Source organism: Anopheles gambiae, chromosome 2, assembly GCF_943734735.2.
Source record: "Anopheles gambiae chromosome 2, idAnoGambNW_F1_1, whole genome shotgun sequence".
Taxonomy (NCBI): domain Eukaryota; kingdom Metazoa; phylum Arthropoda; class Insecta; order Diptera; family Culicidae; genus Anopheles; species Anopheles gambiae.
The window spans coordinates 82812280-82826470 of record NC_064601.1 but is presented as its reverse complement, the minus strand read 5'-3'; the positions used below and the strand labels follow the sequence as shown (position 1 = coordinate 82826470).

The window sequence follows — 14191 nt, the reverse complement described above, 5'->3', positions numbered from 1 at the left end:
TTAGACGGCGGTGTGACGTTGGTTTATGTTGCGTGTTAGCGGCGGGCATGGTTGTCAACGACCATACCATGTTGAAAACACCGGTTCTCGTCCGATCACCGAAGTTAAGCAACATCGGGCATGGCTAGTACTTAGGTGGGTGACCACTTGGGAAAACCATGTGTCGTTGGCATCTTCACCTTTTTGCTTTTCTCAGCCTCATCGGGGATGTGTTTGGTCGCATGGAATGTATCCATCGTCCTTGTGGTCATCCCAGTACGCTGTGAAAAAGTTCCTGTTGGATGAATTGTTCCCCTTCTAACGCTTCCCTCGAAGGGCGATGTTGTTCTATTTATAGCCCTTCGTAGCATATGTTGGAGTGGGGGAACTGTGGTCGAACATACTTTTTCTCAAACAACCACTCGTGAAGGTGCATTTATTTGTGTGAAAAGCATTGTAGCTTGAGCACTGTGACCTGTGGAGGCTGCAGAAAAGATGAATTCCACACTAGATTTGAACGTTAGACGGCGGTGTGACGTTGGTTTATGTTGCGTGTTAGCGGCGGGCATGGTTGTCAACGACCATACCATGTTGAAAACACCGGTTCTCGTCCGATCACCGAAGTTAAGCAACATCGGGCATGGCTAGTACTTAGGTGGGTGACCACTTGGGAAAACCATGTGTCGTTGGCATCTTCACCTTTTTGCTTTTCTCAGCCTCATCGGGGATGTGTTTGGTCGCATGGAATGTATCCATCGTCCTTGTGGTCATCCCAGTACGCTGTGAAAAAGTTCCTTTTGGATGAATTGTTCCCCTTCTAACGCTTCCCTCGAAGGGCGATGTTGTTCTATTTATAGCCCTTCGTAGCATTTGTTGGAGTGGGGGAACTGTGGTCGAACATACTTTTTCTCAAACAACCACTGTTGAAAATGTGTTTTGTTGTGTGAAAAGCATTGTAGCTTGAACCCTGTGACCTGTGGAGGCTGCAGAAAAGATGAATTCCACACTAGATTTGAACGTTAGACGGCGGTGTGACGTTGGTTTATGTTGCGTGTTAGCGGCGGGCATGGTTGTCAACGACCATACCATGTTGAAAACACCGGTTCTCGTCCGATCACCGAAGTTAAGCAACATCGGGCATGGCTAGTACTTAGGTGGGTGACCACTTGGGAAAACCATGTGTCGTTGGCATCTTCACCTTTTTGCTTCTCTCAGCCTCATCGGGGATGTGTTTGGTCGCATGGAATGTATCCATCGTCCTTGTGGTCATCCCAGTACGCTGTGAAAAAGTTCCTTTTGGATGAATTCTTTCCTTCTTCTAACGCTTCCCTCGAAGGGCGATGTTGTTCTATTTATAGCCCTTCGTAGCATTTGTTGGAGTGGGGGAACTGTGGTCGAACATACTTTTTCTCAAACAACCACTCATGAAGATGCAATTTATTGTGTGAAAAGCACTGTACCTTGTGCTCTGTGACTTGTGGAGGCTGCAGAAAAGATGAATTCCACACTAGATTTGAACGTTAGACGGCGGTGTGACGTTGGTTTATGTTGCGTGTTAGCGGTGGGCATGGTTGTCAACGACCATACCATGTTGAAAACACCGGTTCTCGTCCGATCACCGAAGTTAAGCAACATCGGGCATGGCTAGTACTTAGGTGGGTGACCACTTGGGAAAACCATGTGTCGTTGGCATCTTCACCTTTTTGCTTTTCTCAGCCTCATCAGGGATGTGTTTGGTCGCATGGAATGTATCCATCGTCCTTGTGGTCATCCCAGTACGCTGTGAAAAAGTTCCTTTTGGATGAATTCTTTCCTTCTTCTAACGCTTCGCTCGAAGGGCGATGTTGTTCTATTTATAGCCCTTCGTAGCATTTGTTGGAGTGGGGGAACTGTGGTCGAACATACTTTTTCTCAAACAACCACTCATGAAGATGCAATTTATTGTGTGAAAAGCACTGTACCTTGTGCTCTGTGACTTGTGGAGGCTGCAGAAAAGATGAATTCCACACTAGATTTGAACGTTAGACGGCGGTGTGACGTTGGTTTATGTTGCGTGTTAGCGGCGGGCATGGTTGTCAACGACCATACCATGTTGAAAACACCGGTTCTCGTCCGATCACCGAAGTTAAGCAACATCGGGCATGGCTAGTACTTAGGTGGGTGACCACTTGGGAAAACCATGTGTCGTTGGCATCTTCACCTTTTTGCTTTTCTCAGCCTCATCGGGGATGTGTTTGGTCGCATAGAATGTATCCATCGTCCTTGTGGTCATCCCAGTACGCTGTGAAAAAGTTCCTTTTGGATGAATTCTTTCCTTCTTCTAACGCTTCCCTCGAAGGGCGATGTTGTTCTATTTATAGCCCTTCGTAGCATATGTTTGAGTGGGGGAACTGTGGTCGAACATACTTTTTCTCAAACAACCACTGTTGAAAATGTGTTTTGTTGTGTGAAAAGCATTGTAGCTTATGCCCTGTGATCTGTGGAGGCTGCAGAAAAGATGAATTCCACACTAGATTTGAACGTTAGACGGCGGTGTGACGTTGGTTTATGTTGCGTGTTAGCGGCGGGCATGGTTGTCAACGACCATACCATGTTGAAAACACCGGTTCTCGTCCGATCACCGAAGTTAAGCAACATCGGGCATGGCTAGTACTTAGGTGGGTGACCACTTGGGAAAACCATGTGTCGTTGGCATCTTCACCTTTTTGCTTTTCTCAGCCTCATCGGGGATGTGTTTGGTCGCATGGAATGTATCCATCGTCCTTGTGGTCATCCCAGTACGCTGTGAAAAAGTTCCTTTTGGATGAATTGTTCCCCTTCTAACGCTTCCCTCGAAGGGCGATGTTGTTCTATTTATAGCCCTTCGTAGCATGTGTTGGAGTGGGGGAACTGTGGTCGAACATACTTTTTCTCAAACAACCACTCATGAAGATGCAATTTATTGTGTGTAAAGCACTGTAGCTTGAGCCCTGTGACCTGTGGAGGCTGCAGAAAAGATGAATTCCACACTAGATTTGAACGTTAGACGGCGGTGTGACGTTGGTTTATGTTGCGTGTTAGCGGCGGGCATGGTTGTCAACGACCATACCATGTTGAAAACACCGGTTCTCGTCCGATCACCGAAGTTAAGCAACATCGGGCATGGCTAGTACTTAGGTGGGTGGTGACCACTTGGGAAAACCATGTGTCGTTGGCATCTTCACCTTTTTGCTTTTCTCAGCCTCATCGGGAATGTGTTTGGTCGCATAGAATGTATCCATCGTCCTTGTGGTCATCCCAGTACGCTGTGAAAAAGTTCCTTTTGGATGAATTCTTTCCTTCTTCTAACGCTTCCCTCGAAGGGCGATGTTGTTCTATTTATAGTCCTTCGTAGCATTTGTTGGAGTGGGGGAACTGTGGTCGAACATACTTTTTTCAAATAACCACTCTTGAAGGTACATTTATTGGTGTGAAAAGCACTGTAGCTTGAGCACTGTGACCTGTGGAGGCTGCAGAAAAGATGAATTCCACACTAGATTTGAACGTTAGACGGCGGTGTGACGTTGGTTTATGTTGCGTGTTAGCGGCGGGCATGGTTGTCAACGACCATACCATGTTGAAAACACCGGTTCTCGTCCGATCACCGAAGTTAAGCAACATCGGGCATGGCTAGTACTTAGGTGGGTGACCACTTGGGAAAACCATGTATCGTTGGCATCTTCACCTTTTTGCTTTTCTCAGCCTCATCGGGGATGTGTTTGGTCGCATGGAATGTATCCATCGTCCTTGTGGTCATCCCAGTACGCTGTGAAAAAGTTCCTTTTGGATGAATTGTTCCCCTTCTAACGCTTCCCTCGAAGGGCGATGTTGTTCTATTTATAGCCCTTCGTAGCATTTGTTGGAGTGGGGGAACTGTGGTCGAACATACTTTTTCTCAAACAACCACTCGTGAAGGTGCATTTATTTGTGTGAAAAGCATTGTAGCTTGAGCCCTGTGACTTGTGGAGGCTGCAGAAAAGATGAATTCCACACTAGATTTGAACGTTAGACGGCGGTGTGACGTTGGTTTATGTTGCGTGTTAGCGGCGGGCATGGTTGTCAACGACCATACCATGTTGAAAACACCGGTTCTCGTCCGATCACCGAAGTTAAGCAACATCGGGCATGGCTAGTACTTAGGTGGGTGACCACTTGGGAAAACCATGTGTCGTTGGCATCTTCACCTTTTTGCTTCTCTCAGCCTCATCGGGGATGTGTTTGGTCGCATGGAATGTATCCATCGTCCTTGTGGTCATCCCAGTACGCTGTGAAAAAGTTCCTTTTGGATGAATTGTTCCTCCTTTTAACGCTTCCTTTGAAGAGCGATGTTCTATTTATAGCCCTTCGTAGCATATGTTGGAGAGGGGGAACTGTGGTCGAACATACTTTTTCTCAAACAACCACTCATGAAGATGCAATTTATTGTGTAAAAAGCCCTGTAGCTTGAGCCCTGTGACCTGTGGAGGCTGCAGAAAAGATGAATTCCACACTAGATTTGAACGTTAGACGGCGGTGTGACGTTGGTTTATGTTGCGTGTTAGCGGCGGGCATGGTTGTCAACGACCATACCATGTTGAAAACACCGGTTCTCGTCCGATCACCGAAGTTAAGCAACATCGGGCATGGCTAGTACTTAGGTGGGTGACCACTTGGGAAAACCATGTGTCGTTGGCATCTTCACCTTTTTGCTTTTCTCAGCCTCATCGGGGATGTGTTTGGTCGCATAGAATGTATCCATCGTCCTTGTGGTCATCCCAGTACGCTGTGAAAAAGTTCCTTTTGGATGAATTGTTCCTTCTTCTAACGCTTCCCTCGAAGGGCGATGTTGTTCTATTTATAGCCCTTCGTAGCATTTGTTGGAGTGGGGGAACTGTGGTCGAACATACTTTTTCTCAAACAACCACTCATGAAGATGCAATTTATTGTGTGAAAAGCACTGTACCTTGTGCTCTGTGACTTGTGGAGGCTGCAGAAAAGATGAATTCCACACTAGATTTGAACGTTAGACGGCGGTGTGACGTTGGTTTATGTTGCGTGTTAGCGGCGGGCATGGTTGTCAACGACCATACCATGTTGAAAACACCGGTTCTCGTCCGATCACCGAAGTTAAGCAACATCGGGCATGGCTAGTACTTAGGTGGGTGACCACTTGGGAAAACCATGTGTCGTTGGCATCTTCACCTTTTTGCTTTTCTCAGCCTCATCGGGGATGTGTTTGGTCGCATAGAATGTATCCATCGTCCTTGTGGTCATCCCAGTACGCTGTGAAAAAGTTCCTTTTGGATGAATTCTTTCCTTCTTCTAACGCTTCCCTCGAAGGGCGATGTTGTTCTATTTATAGCCCTTCGTAGCATTTGTTGGAGTGGGGGAACTGTGGTCGAACATACTTTTTTCAAATAACCACTCTTGAAGGTGCATTTATTGGTGTGAAAAGCACTGTAGCTTGAGCACTGTGACCTGTGGAGGCTGCAGAAAAGATGAATTCCACACTAGATTTGAACGTTAGACGGCGGTGTGACGTTGGTTTATGTTGCGTGTTAGCGGCGGGCATGGTTGTCAACGACCATACCATGTTGAAAACACCGGTTCTCGTCCGATCACCGAAGTTAAGCAACATCGGGCATGGCTAGTACTTAGGTGGGTGACCACTTGGGAAAACCATGTGTCGTTGGCATCTTCACCTTTTTGCTTTTCTCAGCCTCATCGGGGATGTGTTTGGTCGCATGGAATGTATCCATCGTCCTTGTGGTCATCCCAGTACGCTGTGAAAAAGTTCCTTTTGGATGAATTCTTTCCTTCTTCTAACGCTTCCCTCGAAGGGCGATGTTGTTCTATTTATAGCCCTTCGTAGCATGTGTTGGAGTGGGGGAACTGTGGTCGAACATACTTTTTCTCAAACAACCACTCATGAAGATGCAATTTATTGTGTGTAAAGCACTGTAGCTTGAGCCCTGTGACCTGTGGAGGCTGCAGAAAAGATGAATTCCACACTAGATTTGAACGTTAGACGGCGGTGTGACGTTGGTTTATGTTGCGTGTTAGCGGCGGGCATGGTTGTCAACGACCATACCATGTTGAAAACACCGGTTCTCGTCCGATCACCGAAGTTAAGCAACATCGGGCATGGCTAGTACTTAGGTGGGTGACCACTTGGGAAAACCATGTGTCGTTGGCATCTTCACCTTTTTGCTTTTCTCAGCCTCATCGGGGATGTGTTTGGTCGCATAGAATGTATCCATCGTCCTTGTGGTCATCCCAGTACGCTGTGAAAAAGTTCCTTTTGGATGAATTCTTTCCTTCTTCTAACGCTTCCCTCGAAGGGCGATGTTGTTCTATTTATAGCCCTTCGTAGCATTTGTTGGAGTGGGGGAACTGTGGTCGAACATACTTTTTTCAAATAACCACTCTTGAAGGTACATTTATTGGTGTGAAAAGCACTGTAGCTTGAGCACTGTGACCTGTGGAGGCTGCAGAAAAGATGAATTCCACACTAGATTTGAACGTTAGACGGCGGTGTGACGTTGGTTTATGTTGCGTGTTAGCGGCGGGCATGGTTGTCAACGACCATACCATGTTGAAAACACCGGTTCTCGTCCGATCACCGAAGTTAAGCAACATCGGGCATGGCTAGTACTTAGGTGGGTGACCACTTGGGAAAACCATGTGTCGTTGGCATCTTCACCTTTTTGCTTTTCTCAGCCTCATCGGGGATGTGTTTGGTCGCATAGAATGTATCCATCGTCCTTGTGGTCATCCCAGTACGCTGTGAAAAAGTTCCTTTTGGATGAATTCTTTCCTTCTTCTAACGCTTCCCTCGAAGGGCGATGTTGTTCTATTTATAGCCCTTCGTAGCATTTGTTGGAGTGGGGGAACTGTGGTCGAACATACTTTTTCTCAAACAACCACTCATGAAGATGCAATTTATTGTGTGAAAAGCACTGTACCTTGTGCTCTGTGACTTGTGGAGGCTGCAGAAAAGATGAATTCCACACTAGATTTGAACGTTAGACGGCGGTGTGACGTTGGTTTATGTTGCGTGTTAGCGGCGGGCATGGTTGTCAACGACCATACCATGTTGAAAACACCGGTTCTCGTCCGATCACCGAAGTTAAGCAACATCGGGCATGGCTAGTACTTAGGTGGGTGACCACTTGGGAAAACCATGTGTCGTTGGCATCTTCACCTTTTTGCTTTTCTCAGCCTCATCGGGGATGTGTTTGGTCGCATGGAATGTATCCATCGTCCTTGTGGTCATCCCAGTACGCTGTGAAAAAGTTCCTTTTGGATGAATTGTTCCTCCTTTTAACGCTTCCTTTGAAGGGCGATGTTCTATTTATAGCCCTTCGTAGCATATGTTGGAGAGGGGGAACTGTGGTCGAACATACTTTTTCTCAAACAACCACTCATGAAGATGCAATTTATTGTGTAAAAAGCACTGTACCTTGTGCTCTGTAACCTGTGGAGGCTGCAGAAAAGATGAATTCCACATTAGATTTGAACGTTAGACGGCGGTGTGACGTTGGTTTATGTTGCGTGTTAGCGGTGGGCATGGTTGTCAACGACCATACCATGTTGAAAACACCGGTTCTCGTCCGATCACCGAAGTTAAGCAACATCGGGCATGGCTAGTACTTAGGTGGGTGACCACTTGGGAAAACCATGTGTCGTTGGCATCTTCACCTTTTTGCTTTTCTCAGCCTCATCAGGGATGTGTTTGGTCGCATGGAATGTATCCATCGTCCTTGTGGTCATCCCAGTACGCTGTGAAAAAGTTCCTTTTGGATGAATTGTTCCCCTTCTAACGCTTCCCTCGAAGGGCGATGTTGTTCTACTTATAGCCCTTCGTAGCATATGTTTGAGTGGGGGAACTGTGGTCGAACATACTTTTTCTCAAACAACCACTGTTGAAAATGTGTTTTGTTGTGTGAAAAGCATTGTAGCTTATGCCCTGTGATCTGTGGAGGCTGCAGAAAAGATGAATTCCACACTAGATTTGAACGTTAGACGGCGGTGTGACGTTGGTTTATGTTGCGTGTTAGCGGCGGGCATGGTTGTCAACGACCATACCATGTTGAAAACACCGGTTCTCGTCCGATCACCGAAGTTAAGCAACATCGGGCATGGCTAGTACTTAGGTGGGTGACCACTTGGGAAAACCATGTGTCGTTGGCATCTTCACCTTTTTGCTTTTCTCAGCCTCATCGGGGATGTGTTTGGTCGCATAGAATGTATCCATCGTCCTTGTGGTCATCCCAGTACGCTGTGAAAAAGTTCCTTTTGGATGAATTCTTTCCTTCTTCTAACGCTTCCCTCGAAGGGCGATGTTGTTCTATTTATAGCCCTTCGTAGCATTTGTTGGAGTGGGGGAACTGTGGTCGAACATACTTTTTTCAAATAACCACTCTTGAAGGTGCATTTATTGGTGTGAAAAGCACTGTAGCTTGAGCACTGTGACCTGTGGAGGCTGCAGAAAAGATGAATTCCACACTAGATTTGAACGTTAGACGGCGGTGTGACGTTGGTTTATGTTGCGTGTTAGCGGCGGGCATGGTTGTCAACGACCATACCATGTTGAAAACACCGGTTCTCGTCCGATCACCGAAGTTAAGCAACATCGGGCATGGCTAGTACTTAGGTGGGTGACCACTTGGGAAAACCATGTGTCGTTGGCATCTTCACCTTTTTGCTTTTCTCAGCCTCATCGGGGATGTGTTTGGTCGCATAGAATGTATCCATCGTCCTTGTGGTCATCCCAGTACGCTGTGAAAAAGTTCCTTTTGGATGAATTCTTTCCTTCTTCTAACGCTTCCCTCGAAGGGCGATGTTGTTCTATTTATAGCCCTTCGTAGCATTTGTTGGAGTGGGGGAACTGTGGTCGAACATACTTTTTCTCAAACAACCACTCATGAAGATGCAATTTATTGTGTGAAAAGCACTGTACCTTGTGCTCTGTGACTTGTGGAGGCTGCAGAAAAGATGAATTCCACACTAGATTTGAACGTTAGACGGCGGTGTGACGTTGGTTTATGTTGCGTGTTAGCGGCGGGCATGGTTGTCAACGACCATACCATGTTGAAAACACCGGTTCTCGTCCGATCACCGAAGTTAAGCAACATCGGGCATGGCTAGTACTTAGGTGGGTGACCACTTGGGAAAACCATGTGTCGTTGGCATCTTCACCTTTTTGCTTTTCTCAGCCTCATCGGGGATGTGTTTGGTCGCATAGAATGTATCCATCGTCCTTGTGGTCATCCCAGTACGCTGTGAAAAAGTTCCTTTTGGATGAATTCTTTCCTTCTTCTAACGCTTCCCTCGAAGGGCGATGTTGTTCTATTTATAGCCCTTCGTAGCATTTGTTGGAGTGGGGGAACTGTGGTCGAACATACTTTTTTCAAATAACCACTCTTGAAGGTGCATTTATTGGTGTGAAAAGCACTGTAGCTTGAGCACTGTGACCTGTGGAGGCTGCAGAAAAGATGAATTCCACACTAGATTTGAACGTTAGACGGCGGTGTGACGTTGGTTTATGTTGCGTGTTAGCGGCGGGCATGGTTGTCAACGACCATACCATGTTGAAAACACCGGTTCTCGTCCGATCACCGAAGTTAAGCAACATCGGGCATGGCTAGTACTTAGGTGGGTGACCACTTGGGAAAACCATGTGTCGTTGGCATCTTCACCTTTTTGCTTTTCTCAGCCTCATCGGGGATGTGTTTGGTCGCATGGAATGTATCCATCGTCCTTGTGGTCATCCCATTACGCTGTGAAAAAGTTCCTTTTGGATGAATTCTTTCCTTCTTCTAACGCTTCCCTCGAAGGGCGATGTTGTTCTATTTATAGCCCTTCGTAGCATGTGTTGGAGTGGGGGAACTGTGGTCGAACATACTTTTTCTCAAACAACCACTCATGAAGATGCAATTTATTGTGTGTAAAGCACTGTAGCTTGAGCCCTGTGACCTGTGGAGGCTGCAGAAAAGATGAATTCCACACTAGATTTGAACGTTAGACGGCGGTGTGACGTTGGTTTATGTTGCGTGTTAGCGGCGGGCATGGTTGTCAACGACCATACCATGTTGAAAACACCGGTTCTCGTCCGATCACCGAAGTTAAGCAACATCGGGCATGGCTAGTACTTAGGTGGGTGACCACTTGGGAAAACCATGTGTCGTTGGCATCTTCACCTTTTTGCTTTTCTCAGCCTCATCGGGGATGTGTTTGGTCGCATAGAATGTATCCATCGTCCTTGTGGTCATCCCAGTACGCTGTGAAAAAGTTCCTTTTGGATGAATTCTTTCCTTCTTCTAACGCTTCCCTCGAAGGGCGATGTTGTTCTATTTATAGCCCTTCGTAGCATTTGTTGGAGTGGGGGAACTGTGGTCGAACATACTTTTTTCAAATAACCACTCTTGAAGGTACATTTATTGGTGTGAAAAGCACTGTAGCTTGAGCACTGTGACCTGTGGAGGCTGCAGAAAAGATGAATTCCACACTAGATTTGAACGTTAGACGGCGGTGTGACGTTGGTTTATGTTGCGTGTTAGCGGCGGGCATGGTTGTCAACGACCATACCATGTTGAAAACACCGGTTCTCGTCCGATCACCGAAGTTAAGCAACATCGGGCATGGCTAGTACTTAGGTGGGTGACCACTTGGGAAAACCATGTGTCGTTGGCATCTTCACCTTTTTGCTTTTCTCAGCCTCATCGGGGATGTGTTTGGTCGCATAGAATGTATCCATCGTCCTTGTGGTCATCCCAGTACGCTGTGAAAAAGTTCCTTTTGGATGAATTCTTTCCTTCTTCTAACGCTTCCCTCGAAGGGCGATGTTGTTCTATTTATAGCCCTTCGTAGCATTTGTTGGAGTGGGGGAACTGTGGTCGAACATACTTTTTCTCAAACAACCACTCATGAAGATGCAATTTATTGTGTGAAAAGCACTGTACCTTGTGCTCTGTGACTTGTGGAGGCTGCAGAAAAGATGAATTCCACACTAGATTTGAACGTTAGACGGCGGTGTGACGTTGGTTTATGTTGCGTGTTAGCGGCGGGCATGGTTGTCAACGACCATACCATGTTGAAAACACCGGTTCTCGTCCGATCACCGAAGTTAAGCAACATCGGGCATGGCTAGTACTTAGGTGGGTGACCACTTGGGAAAACCATGTGTCGTTGGCATCTTCACCTTTTTGCTTTTCTCAGCCTCATCAGGGATGTGTTTGGTCGCATGGAATGTATCCATCGTCCTTGTGGTCATCCCAGTACGCTGTGAAAAAGTTCCTTTTGGATGAATTGTTCCCCTTCTAACGCTTCCCTCGAAGGGCGATGTTGTTCTACTTATAGCCCTTCGTAGCATATGTTTGAGTGGGGGAACTGTGGTCGAACATACTTTTTCTCAAACAACCACTGTTGAAAATGTGTTTTGTTGTGTGAAAAGCATTGTAGCTTATGCCCTGTGATCTGTGGAGGCTGCAGAAAAGATGAATTCCACACTAGATTTGAACGTTAGACGGCGGTGTGACGTTGGTTTATGTTGCGTGTTAGCGGCGGGCATGGTTGTCAACGACCATACCATGTTGAAAACACCGGTTCTCGTCCGATCACCGAAGTTAAGCAACATCGGGCATGGCTAGTACTTAGGTGGGTGACCACTTGGGAAAACCATGTGTCGTTGGCATCTTCACCTTTTTGCTTTTCTCAGCCTCATCGGGGATGTGTTTGGTCGCATGGAATGTATCCATCGTCGTTTTGGTCATCCCAGTACGCTGTGAAAAAGTTCCTTTTGGATGAATTCTTTCCTTCTTCTAACGCTTCCCTCAAAGGGCGATGTTGTTCTATTTATAGCCCTTCGTAGCATATGTTGGAGTGGGGGAACTGTGGTCGAACATACTTTTTGTCAAACAACCACTCTTGAAGATGCAATTTATTGTGTGAAAAGCACTGTAGCTTGAGCCCGATGTTGTATGGTGAAACCATGTGTCGTTGGCATCTTCACCTTTTTGCTTTTCTCAGCCTCATCGGGGATGTGTTTGGTCGCATGGAATGTATCCATCGTCCTTGTGGTCATCCCAGTACGCTGTGAAAAAGTTCCTTTTGGATGAATTCTTTCCTTCTTCTAACGCTTCCCTCGAAGGGCGATGTTGTTCTATTTATAGCCCTTCGTCGCATATGTTGGAGTGGGGGAACTGTGGTCGAACATACTTTTTGTCAAACAACCACTCTTGAAGATGCAATTTATTGTGTGAAAAGCACTGTAGCTTGAGCCCTGTGACCTGTGGAGGCTGCAGAAAAGATGAATTCCACATTAGATTTGAACGTTAGACGGCGGTGTGACGTTGGTTTATGTTGCGTGTTAGCGGCGGGCATGGTTGTCAACGACCATACCATGTTGAAAACACCGGTTCTCGTCCGATCACCGAAGTTAAGCAACATCGGGCATGGCTAGTACTTAGGTGGGTGATCACTTGGGAAAACCATGTGTCGTTGGCATCTTCACCTTTTTGCTTTTCTCAGCCTCATCGGGGATGTGTTTGGTCGAATGGAATGTATCCATCGTCCTTGTGGTCATCCCAGTAGGCTGTGAAAAAGTTCCTTTTGGATGAATTCCTTCCTTCTTCTAACGCTTCCCTCGAAAGGCGATGTTGTTCTATTTATAGCCCTTCGTAGCATATGTTGGAGTGGGGGAACTGTGGTCGAACATACTTTTTGTCAAACAACCACTCTAGAAGATGCAATTTATTGTGTGAAAACCATTGTAGCTTGAGCCCTGTGACCTGTGGAGACTGCAGAAAAGATGAATTCCACACTAGATTTGAACGTTAGACGGCGGTGTGACGTTGGTTTATGTTGCGTGTTAGCGGCGGGCATGGTTGTCAACGACCATACCATGTTGAAAACACCGGTTCTCGTCCGATCACCGAAGTTAAGCAACATCGGGCATGGCTAGTACTTAGGTGGGTGACCACTTGGGAAAACCATGTGTCGTTGGCATCTTCACCTTTTTGCTTTTCTCAGCCTCATCGGGGATGTGTTTGGTCGCATGGAATGTATCCATCGTCCTTGTGGTCACCCCAGGACGCTGTGAAAAAGTTCCTTTTGGATGAATTGTTCCACTTCTAACGCTTCCCTCGAAGGGCGATGTTGTTCTATTTATAGCCCTTCGTCGCATATGTTGGAGTGGGGGAACTGTGGTCGAACATACTTTTTGTCAAACAACCACTCTTGAAGATGCAATTTATTGTGTGAAAAGCACTGTAGCTTGAGCCCTGTGACCTGTGGAGGCTGCAGAAAAGATGAATTCCACATTAGATTTGAACGTTAGACGGCGGTGTGACGTTGGTTTATGTTGCGTGTTAGCGGCGGGCATGGTTGTCAACGACCATACCATGTTGAAAACACCGGTTCTCGTCCGATCACCGAAGTTAAGCAACATCGGGCATGGCTAGTACTTAGGTGGGTGACCACTTGGGAAAACCATGTGTCGTTGGCATCTTCACCTTTTTGCTTTTCTCAGCCTCATCGGGGATGTGTTTGGTCGCATGGAATGTATCCATCGTCCTTGTGGTCATCCCAGTACGCTGTGAAAAAGTTCCTTTTGGATGAATTCCTTCCTTCTTCTAACGCTTCCCTCGAAAGGCGATGTTGTTCTATTTATAGCCCTTCGTAGCATATGTTGGAGTGGGGGAACTGTGGTCGAACATACTTTTTCTCAAACAACCACTCTAGAAGATGCAATTTATTGTGTGAAAACCATTGTAGCTTGAGCCCTGTGACCTGTGGAGACTGCAGAAAAGATGAATTCCACACTAGATTTGAACGTTAGACGGCGGTGTGACGTTGGTTTATGTTGCGTGTTAGCGGCGGGCATGGTTGTCAACGACCATACCATGTTGAAAACACCGGTTCTCGTCCGATCACCGAAGTTAAGCAACATCGGGCATGGCTAGTACTTAGGTGGGTGACCACTTGGGAAAACCATGTGTCGTTGGCATCTTCACCTTTTTGCTTTTCTCAGTCTCATCGGGGATGTGTTTGGTCGAATGGAATGTATCCATCGTCCTTGTGGTCATCCCAGTACGCTGTGAAAAAGTTCCTTTTGGATGAATTGTTCCTCCTTCTAACGCTTCCCTCGAAGGGCGATGTTGTTCTATTTATAGCCCTTCGCAGCATATGTTGGAGTGGGGGAACTGTGGTCGAA

General features: G+C 46.6%; 28 non-coding genes across 28 annotated transcripts; all 28 read left to right on the top strand.

The window, feature by feature from the left end:
- The first annotated feature begins 53 nt into the window (after nucleotides 1-53).
- LOC133392385 (5S ribosomal RNA) lies at nucleotides 54-172 on the top strand. The gene has a single exon (XR_009765707.1). It is a non-coding gene; the product is annotated as a 5S ribosomal RNA (ribosomal RNA).
- Nucleotides 173-552: 380 nt separating this feature from the next.
- LOC133392384 (5S ribosomal RNA) lies at nucleotides 553-671 on the top strand. Its single transcript, XR_009765706.1, has one exon. It is a non-coding gene; the product is annotated as a 5S ribosomal RNA (ribosomal RNA).
- A 380-nt stretch (nucleotides 672-1051) lies between these two features.
- Nucleotides 1052-1170, top strand: LOC133392383 (5S ribosomal RNA). The gene has a single exon (XR_009765705.1). It is a non-coding gene; the product is annotated as a 5S ribosomal RNA (ribosomal RNA).
- A 382-nt stretch (nucleotides 1171-1552) lies between these two features.
- LOC133392382 (5S ribosomal RNA) lies at nucleotides 1553-1671 on the top strand. The gene has a single exon (XR_009765704.1). It is a non-coding gene; the product is annotated as a 5S ribosomal RNA (ribosomal RNA).
- A 382-nt stretch (nucleotides 1672-2053) lies between these two features.
- LOC133392380 (5S ribosomal RNA) lies at nucleotides 2054-2172 on the top strand. Its single transcript, XR_009765702.1, has one exon. It is a non-coding gene; the product is annotated as a 5S ribosomal RNA (ribosomal RNA).
- A 382-nt stretch (nucleotides 2173-2554) lies between these two features.
- Nucleotides 2555-2673, top strand: LOC133392379 (5S ribosomal RNA). The gene has a single exon (XR_009765701.1). It is a non-coding gene; the product is annotated as a 5S ribosomal RNA (ribosomal RNA).
- A 380-nt stretch (nucleotides 2674-3053) lies between these two features.
- Nucleotides 3054-3175, top strand: LOC133392352 (5S ribosomal RNA). Its single transcript, XR_009765678.1, has one exon. It is a non-coding gene; the product is annotated as a 5S ribosomal RNA (ribosomal RNA).
- Nucleotides 3176-3556: 381 nt separating this feature from the next.
- Nucleotides 3557-3675, top strand: LOC133392342 (5S ribosomal RNA). The gene has a single exon (XR_009765668.1). It is a non-coding gene; the product is annotated as a 5S ribosomal RNA (ribosomal RNA).
- A 380-nt stretch (nucleotides 3676-4055) lies between these two features.
- Nucleotides 4056-4174, top strand: LOC133392378 (5S ribosomal RNA). The gene has a single exon (XR_009765700.1). It is a non-coding gene; the product is annotated as a 5S ribosomal RNA (ribosomal RNA).
- Nucleotides 4175-4552: 378 nt separating this feature from the next.
- On the top strand, nucleotides 4553-4671 carry LOC133392377 (5S ribosomal RNA). Its single transcript, XR_009765699.1, has one exon. It is a non-coding gene; the product is annotated as a 5S ribosomal RNA (ribosomal RNA).
- Nucleotides 4672-5052: 381 nt separating this feature from the next.
- On the top strand, nucleotides 5053-5171 carry LOC133392376 (5S ribosomal RNA). Its single transcript, XR_009765698.1, has one exon. It is a non-coding gene; the product is annotated as a 5S ribosomal RNA (ribosomal RNA).
- A 381-nt stretch (nucleotides 5172-5552) lies between these two features.
- LOC133392375 (5S ribosomal RNA) lies at nucleotides 5553-5671 on the top strand. Its single transcript, XR_009765697.1, has one exon. It is a non-coding gene; the product is annotated as a 5S ribosomal RNA (ribosomal RNA).
- Nucleotides 5672-6053: 382 nt separating this feature from the next.
- On the top strand, nucleotides 6054-6172 carry LOC133392374 (5S ribosomal RNA). Its single transcript, XR_009765696.1, has one exon. It is a non-coding gene; the product is annotated as a 5S ribosomal RNA (ribosomal RNA).
- Nucleotides 6173-6553: 381 nt separating this feature from the next.
- On the top strand, nucleotides 6554-6672 carry LOC133392373 (5S ribosomal RNA). Its single transcript, XR_009765695.1, has one exon. It is a non-coding gene; the product is annotated as a 5S ribosomal RNA (ribosomal RNA).
- Nucleotides 6673-7054: 382 nt separating this feature from the next.
- Nucleotides 7055-7173, top strand: LOC133392372 (5S ribosomal RNA). Its single transcript, XR_009765694.1, has one exon. It is a non-coding gene; the product is annotated as a 5S ribosomal RNA (ribosomal RNA).
- Nucleotides 7174-7551: 378 nt separating this feature from the next.
- LOC133392371 (5S ribosomal RNA) lies at nucleotides 7552-7670 on the top strand. The gene has a single exon (XR_009765693.1). It is a non-coding gene; the product is annotated as a 5S ribosomal RNA (ribosomal RNA).
- A 380-nt stretch (nucleotides 7671-8050) lies between these two features.
- LOC133392369 (5S ribosomal RNA) lies at nucleotides 8051-8169 on the top strand. Its single transcript, XR_009765691.1, has one exon. It is a non-coding gene; the product is annotated as a 5S ribosomal RNA (ribosomal RNA).
- A 381-nt stretch (nucleotides 8170-8550) lies between these two features.
- LOC133392368 (5S ribosomal RNA) lies at nucleotides 8551-8669 on the top strand. The gene has a single exon (XR_009765690.1). It is a non-coding gene; the product is annotated as a 5S ribosomal RNA (ribosomal RNA).
- A 382-nt stretch (nucleotides 8670-9051) lies between these two features.
- Nucleotides 9052-9170, top strand: LOC133392367 (5S ribosomal RNA). The gene has a single exon (XR_009765689.1). It is a non-coding gene; the product is annotated as a 5S ribosomal RNA (ribosomal RNA).
- A 381-nt stretch (nucleotides 9171-9551) lies between these two features.
- LOC133392359 (5S ribosomal RNA) lies at nucleotides 9552-9670 on the top strand. The gene has a single exon (XR_009765684.1). It is a non-coding gene; the product is annotated as a 5S ribosomal RNA (ribosomal RNA).
- A 382-nt stretch (nucleotides 9671-10052) lies between these two features.
- LOC133392355 (5S ribosomal RNA) lies at nucleotides 10053-10171 on the top strand. The gene has a single exon (XR_009765680.1). It is a non-coding gene; the product is annotated as a 5S ribosomal RNA (ribosomal RNA).
- A 381-nt stretch (nucleotides 10172-10552) lies between these two features.
- Nucleotides 10553-10671, top strand: LOC133392345 (5S ribosomal RNA). The gene has a single exon (XR_009765671.1). It is a non-coding gene; the product is annotated as a 5S ribosomal RNA (ribosomal RNA).
- A 382-nt stretch (nucleotides 10672-11053) lies between these two features.
- LOC133392334 (5S ribosomal RNA) lies at nucleotides 11054-11172 on the top strand. Its single transcript, XR_009765660.1, has one exon. It is a non-coding gene; the product is annotated as a 5S ribosomal RNA (ribosomal RNA).
- Nucleotides 11173-11552: 380 nt separating this feature from the next.
- Nucleotides 11553-11671, top strand: LOC133392323 (5S ribosomal RNA). Its single transcript, XR_009765648.1, has one exon. It is a non-coding gene; the product is annotated as a 5S ribosomal RNA (ribosomal RNA).
- Nucleotides 11672-12364: 693 nt separating this feature from the next.
- LOC133392347 (5S ribosomal RNA) lies at nucleotides 12365-12483 on the top strand. The gene has a single exon (XR_009765673.1). It is a non-coding gene; the product is annotated as a 5S ribosomal RNA (ribosomal RNA).
- A 382-nt stretch (nucleotides 12484-12865) lies between these two features.
- Nucleotides 12866-12984, top strand: LOC133392312 (5S ribosomal RNA). Its single transcript, XR_009765637.1, has one exon. It is a non-coding gene; the product is annotated as a 5S ribosomal RNA (ribosomal RNA).
- Nucleotides 12985-13364: 380 nt separating this feature from the next.
- On the top strand, nucleotides 13365-13483 carry LOC133392301 (5S ribosomal RNA). The gene has a single exon (XR_009765626.1). It is a non-coding gene; the product is annotated as a 5S ribosomal RNA (ribosomal RNA).
- Nucleotides 13484-13865: 382 nt separating this feature from the next.
- LOC133392403 (5S ribosomal RNA) lies at nucleotides 13866-13984 on the top strand. Its single transcript, XR_009765725.1, has one exon. It is a non-coding gene; the product is annotated as a 5S ribosomal RNA (ribosomal RNA).
- Nucleotides 13985-14191: the final 207 nt, after the last annotated feature.